The following is a 6,000-nucleotide window of genomic DNA, read 5'->3' on the forward strand; positions in this document are numbered from 1 at the left end:
GTGAACTGACATGGGTACCTGGAGCTGAGACATGGATGAGCAGACGACCTGACCCTGGCATGCAGAAAACAAAGGGCTTAAATACATACATGAGGTGATCAGGGGAAGTGGAGACACATGGGGGAAACAGCTGACAGACATGAACCTAATGACAGGACCAGGAGAGGAAAGCTAAATACAATAAACAAAGAACACATGACATTGTCAGAATAAAACAGGAAATACTAAAACTAAAACATGACAACACAACTTAACAGACCTAATATGTGATGAATAAATACAAAACCCCAAAACATAGAAAACCCAGGAACAATAACTGCCTAAACTAAAGGCAGATAGGAAATAACACAAACTAAATCACATAACAAAATGAGACAAATACAAACATGAACTCAGAGCGCTGGGTCAGAGACCCAGCCTGTGACAGTCTGCACCTTGGGTCCTATTCCTGTCTGCACACAGCCACACCTAACAACAACAACCAGCATGTGGAAACTCACAGAACTGAACTTTGAAAAACCCTGTTTGTGTGCCACCAAATACCGTTTTAATATTTTTTTTAGCGAGAATGTAGTGATTTAATCTTCATATGTCTGGTCGGTTTGTCAAGATACAGCCTCTTTGCAAAAGTGCTTCGATGATTTTGGAGATGTCTGCCCAGGATAGACCCGTTTGCCTCGCAAGCAATCAAGTTGTTATTACCACTGACAAAGCGCAGGCCCCGGTACACAGCTGTAATAACCCCCGCTGACACTGACTTCTTTTACTGAGGTTATATTTATCGGGGTTTTATTTCCTGATGTTCAGTCGCCAATTCTGAATTATAACTAACATTAAAAACATGTTTAAGGAGGAGAGAGAGCAAATAAATTTGATTAACAGCTGATCTTTGGGTTTTTGTTCAGTAATCAGCGTGACCTGCGTATAAACGTATAAATGAGATAATGTTGGTGTTTCCGTCATGTAGTAACTGCTGGCTTTAACTGTACAAAGGTTGTTCGACACTATGAAACACATACAGACTTCATGATGTTCGGCTAATATTTTTATTGTGAATAGTAATCATGAGGGTAAACGGACCTGTACACCACGGAGCGAGGTCAGCATATCCACGATATCTTCAGCTCTGAGTTAACAGTTTCCCAGCTGACTAGTCTAACTGACATCTACGAATATGTCACGGGTCATATCAATATGATTTTACAGAAGATCATCCTTATTACTGCCAACTATTCCAGAGACGTGAAAATCTACAGCATAAAGAACAAAAAAATATAGCAGTCTAACGCAACACTGTAACAGAGATGAACCGTCAGTTTGTCGCAGATCAAAGTGGAATGAAAGTGATTGGTTGAACAGGTGTTCGTGATCTGTGTTTTCTGCATTTTCATCAGCGTAAGAGACTCAGCAGCAGATTAGAATAACAGTTACACATTTAATAAATCACCAAATGAATACACGCAAGAAACGAGCAAACCTGTTCCGACAATTTGAGTTTGTGTTCCCTCAGCTGCAGACTCGCTGCTGTTTAAATGTTTGAGAGGAAGATTAGATATAAAGCAAACGTCAAACATAGACTCAGTCTGCGTTCACATTTGATATGAGGCCAGGACGGATAATGGCTGTGTCCTGTTTGAAGATCATATATGTAAAATTGTTGTCTGACCTTCGTCGAGCCAGCCGCTCAGAGTCCGTGGTTACCATGGTTACTGTATAAGCACCTATAATGTAAACAGCTGACACAGGGGAAACCTACCGGGAGCATGGGTGTTTATGGTTTTCATTGCAAAAGAACCGTCTGTCTATGTTTCAGTGCCCTGGTCTGCCACAGTTTCCACCAGCCCCACTCCAGTCTCAGCAGTTTAGTGACCTGACTGTTCCATTTTTAACTTTTGGTGTTTCTGCCTATCACAAGATTGATAACTTCAGTCAGCACTGTAGTGCATCATTCTCACATCAGAGGGACATTTGAATACTGTTTTATACAGCATATGACTGGAAGATGAATATCAAGCAGGCATAAGTGTGATGTTGATTGAACTGAGATCTCCTACTGTCATTTCTGTTGCTGGAGATGTCCACTCTAATTTAATTTAATTTAATTAGTTTGCTGCTTTGAATTATATGCAAACATGTCCATGTGGATTATATAAGTTTCTTGAGGAAGAGAAAATATGTTCATCAAAAGAAGACAGTTGAGGTACTCGGGGCATCTAACCAGGATTCCTCCTGGACTCCTTGGTAGGTGAGATGTTTTTGGCCATGTCCTACTGGGAGGAGGTCTCAGCGGGCTTGGGGAATACTGTGTCCTCCAGGATGAGCTGGAAGGCATGGCTGGGTTGAAGGAAGTCTGTCAAATTGATAAGCAGAGGAAGTGGTGCAGCACCTGGTTCTGTTTGTAGAAGCTCAGATGTAGGGGCAGCCAATCAGATGAAAGCTGGCGTAAATAGAGGAGGGGTTGGGGTGGGGGCTCCAAAAGACTGTAGCATGCAAAACCACTACTTTGTACAATTTCTGTCGTCTACAGACAAAATCATCTTAACTTGTGATCTTGTAAGCTGCTGGTACTTGAGTTGTTTTATGCCTTTGAACAGAGCCTGGTGGGTATTTGGTCCTGCTTCTGGCATCAGTGCTAAGTTACACTAATCCAGCTGCTGGGTGTAATTTGTTATTAACCGGACTAGTTCATTTATCTATCTCTAGTATGCATTTGAAGAACTCATAATCTTCTGTGTTCTCCCTAGCTGCCCTGGGCTTATCCGTGGCCTTCATCTTAAAATTCAGAGACAACATGTTCCATGTGCTGACTGGCCAGTTCACTACTGTTCTGGTCACAGGCCTCTCCCTCTTCCTCTTTGACTTCCACCCTTCGCTGGACTTCTTCCTCCAGGCACCCACGGTCCTGCTGGCCATCTTTATCTACAATGCCAGCTGGCCCAAGGACCTGGAATATAGCCTGCAGCGGGAGAAACTACGGGTCATCAACGGGGAGGTGTTTGAGAGGTCAAGAGGGGTAGGAGACAAACCACAAATCCTCAGTAGTCACGCACACAAGCCCACACACTCCTTTTCCTCACACAACTTCGCTCACCTAACCCCGATGTATATCCACTTCCTCTACTCCCGCCCACATACCAAGTGCTCTGCAGGAAACTTGGCTCTTGTTTCTCTGTAATGTCATTTCTTGAGTGCAAGAGGAAACCTGATTCCCAGCTATGAAAATAGCATCCAGGCTCATGCTGGAGCCTTACGTCATAGAATTCCTTTAGTAGTCAAGTGTTTTTTGATGGAAGAAGCTATTTAACAATACAGTAGTCTGTGGGGATACTATCCTGGAATTCTTTTCATCCCCAGCGTCCTGTTCTGTATTGAAGAAACCCTGTAAATCAGGTGAAATGCCAGGTTTCAGGTGTTTGTTTCTTTGCTAGAGCACTAACAAAAATACCCTCTCCATTGGCAGCCGTGGCTTTAAAATGCACGGTACTTCCCCGGTGTTTTTCGGGGAGTAAATACTGCCCTCCACTTTCTGAAAACAGAAAAAAGATGTGCACAGTGCCTCAATGTCTGCAGATTTGTCCACTGGATTTGATCACTTGTTCATTCATTCTGATGCCTTGTCTCTTTTTTGTGTTGCAGGACAGTGAGGAGCTCGAGCTCCTGACAAAGGTAAATGCAGACAGTGTTTCTGATGAAGAGTCCTTGTAGTAATGACAGAGCTCACTCCCAAGTATCCAGAGGATACTCTGCATCTTTCCTGCTGCTGATATCGAACTGGACAATTGACTGGATGGAACATGGTCACAGAGTTTCAGTCAGGTTTCAGAGCTCAGCACAGCACAGAAACAGCTTTAGTGAAGGTTACAAATGATCTTCTTATGGCCTCTGACAGTGGACTCATCTCTGTGCTTGTCCTGCTAGACCTCAGTGCAGCGTTCGATACTGTTGATCATAATATCCTATTAGAGCGATTAGAACATGCTGTAGGTATTACAAGTACTGCGCTGCAGTGGTTTGTATCATATCTATCTAATAGACTCCAATTCGTGCATGTAAATGGAGAGTCCTCTTCACACACTGAGGTTAATTATGGAGTTCCACAGGGTTCAGTGCTAGGACCAATTCTGTTTACATTATACATGCTTCCCTTAGGCAGTATCATTAGAAGACATAGCATACATTTTCACTGCTATGCAGATGACACCCAGCTCTATCTGTCCATGAAGCCAGATAACACACACCAATTAGTTAAACTGCAGGAATGTCTTAAAGACATAAAGACCTGGATGGCCGCTAACTTTCTGCTTCTTAATTCAGATAAAACTGAGGTTATTGTACTCGGCCCTGAAAATCTTAGAAATATGGTATCTAATCAGATTCTTACTCTGGATGGCATTACCTTGGCCTCCAGTAACGCGGTGAGGAACCTTGGAGTCATTTTTGACCAGGACATGTCCTTCAACGCACATATTAAACAAATATGTAAGACTGCTTTCTTCCATTTGCGCAACATCTCTAAAATTAGAAATATCCTGTCTCAGAGTGACGCTGAAAAACTAGTTCATGCATTTATTACTTCCAGGCTGGACTACTGTAATTCATTATTATCAGGATGTCCAAAAAACTCACTGAAAAGCCTTCAGCTAATCCAAAATGCTGCAGCAAGAGTCCTGACAGGGACTAGAAAGAGAGAGCATATTTCTCCTGTTTTGGCTTCCCTTCATTGGCTTCCTGTTAAATCCAGAATTGAATTCAAAATCCTGCTCCTCACATACAAGGTCTTAAATAATCAGGCCCCATCTTATCTTAATGACCTTGTAGTACCATATCACCCTATTAGAGCGCTCCGCTCTCGCTCTGCAGGCCTACTTGTTGTTCCTAGAGTATTTAAAAGTAGAATGGGAGGGAGAGCCTTCAGTTTTCAGGCCCCTCTTCTGTGGAACCAGCTTCCAGTTTGGATTCGGGAGACAGACACTATCTCTACTTTTAAGATTAGGCTTAAAACTTTCCTTTTTTCTAAAGCATATAGTTAGGGCTGGACCAGGTGACCCTGAATCCTCCCTTTGTTATGCTGCAATAGATGTAGGCTGCCGGGGGATTCCCATGATGCATTGAGTTTTTCCTTTCCAGTCACCTTTCTCACTCACTATGTATTAATAGACCTCTCTGCATTGAATCATATCTGTTATTAACCTCTGTCTCTCTTCCACAGCATGTCTTTATCCTGTCTTCCTTCTCTCACCCCAACCGGTCGCAGCAGATGGCCGCCCCTCCCTGAGCCTGGTTCTGCCGGAGGTTTCTTCCTGTTAAAAGGGAGTTTTTCCTTCCCACTGTCGCCAAAGTGCTTGCTCATAGGGGGTCATATGATTGTTGGGTTTTTCTCTGTATCTATGAAGCGCCTTGAGGCGACTTTTGTTGTGATTTGGTGCTATATAAATAAAATTGAATTGAATTGAATTGAATAGATTGTCTGTGAAAGCATTTATTTGAACAGTGATAAGCAGGTAAACGGTGAAAGATACTGTTGATAGATTATATGATAGACTCCTAGTATTAAAAACAAAGTGTTTAATAACAGAATTAGCGAAATGTGTATATTTTGGAAACGTGCCTGTCTGTGGATGACTGCTGTCATTCATATGGGGGAAAGTACCAGCAACGCTGTTTGTTGGAAAATAAGTGATACTTTTGGATTCATTATGGATTCCTTTTATGGACAGTGTATTTCTTTACATGATTCCTGTTGTACATGCTGCTATTTGACTGCTTGCTGGTGCTGGACGTCTAAGGACCAGAAACTGCAGTTTCAGGATTGTTTTGATAATAGATTTGTTTGAAATTGTGGTGATTTTGAATCTTTATCCACACTATGATGAATTCAGTTTGTATTGTACTGTGGAAGAGGCAGTTTATTTTTTTATTTGTTTATTTTCTGAGCCAGAATAAGTGGTATTGACATAATTGCCACTAATGCCTGACTTTCTGTCAGCACCACAAACTCCC

The sequence above is a fragment of the Diplotaxodon limnothrissa genome, unplaced genomic scaffold, assembly GCF_057381915.1.
Source record: "Diplotaxodon limnothrissa isolate DT_005_m unplaced genomic scaffold, D_limnothrissa_male_GT1.1 unmapped_scaffold_7, whole genome shotgun sequence".
In the NCBI taxonomy this organism is placed as follows: Eukaryota; Metazoa; Chordata; class Actinopteri; order Cichliformes; family Cichlidae; genus Diplotaxodon; species Diplotaxodon limnothrissa.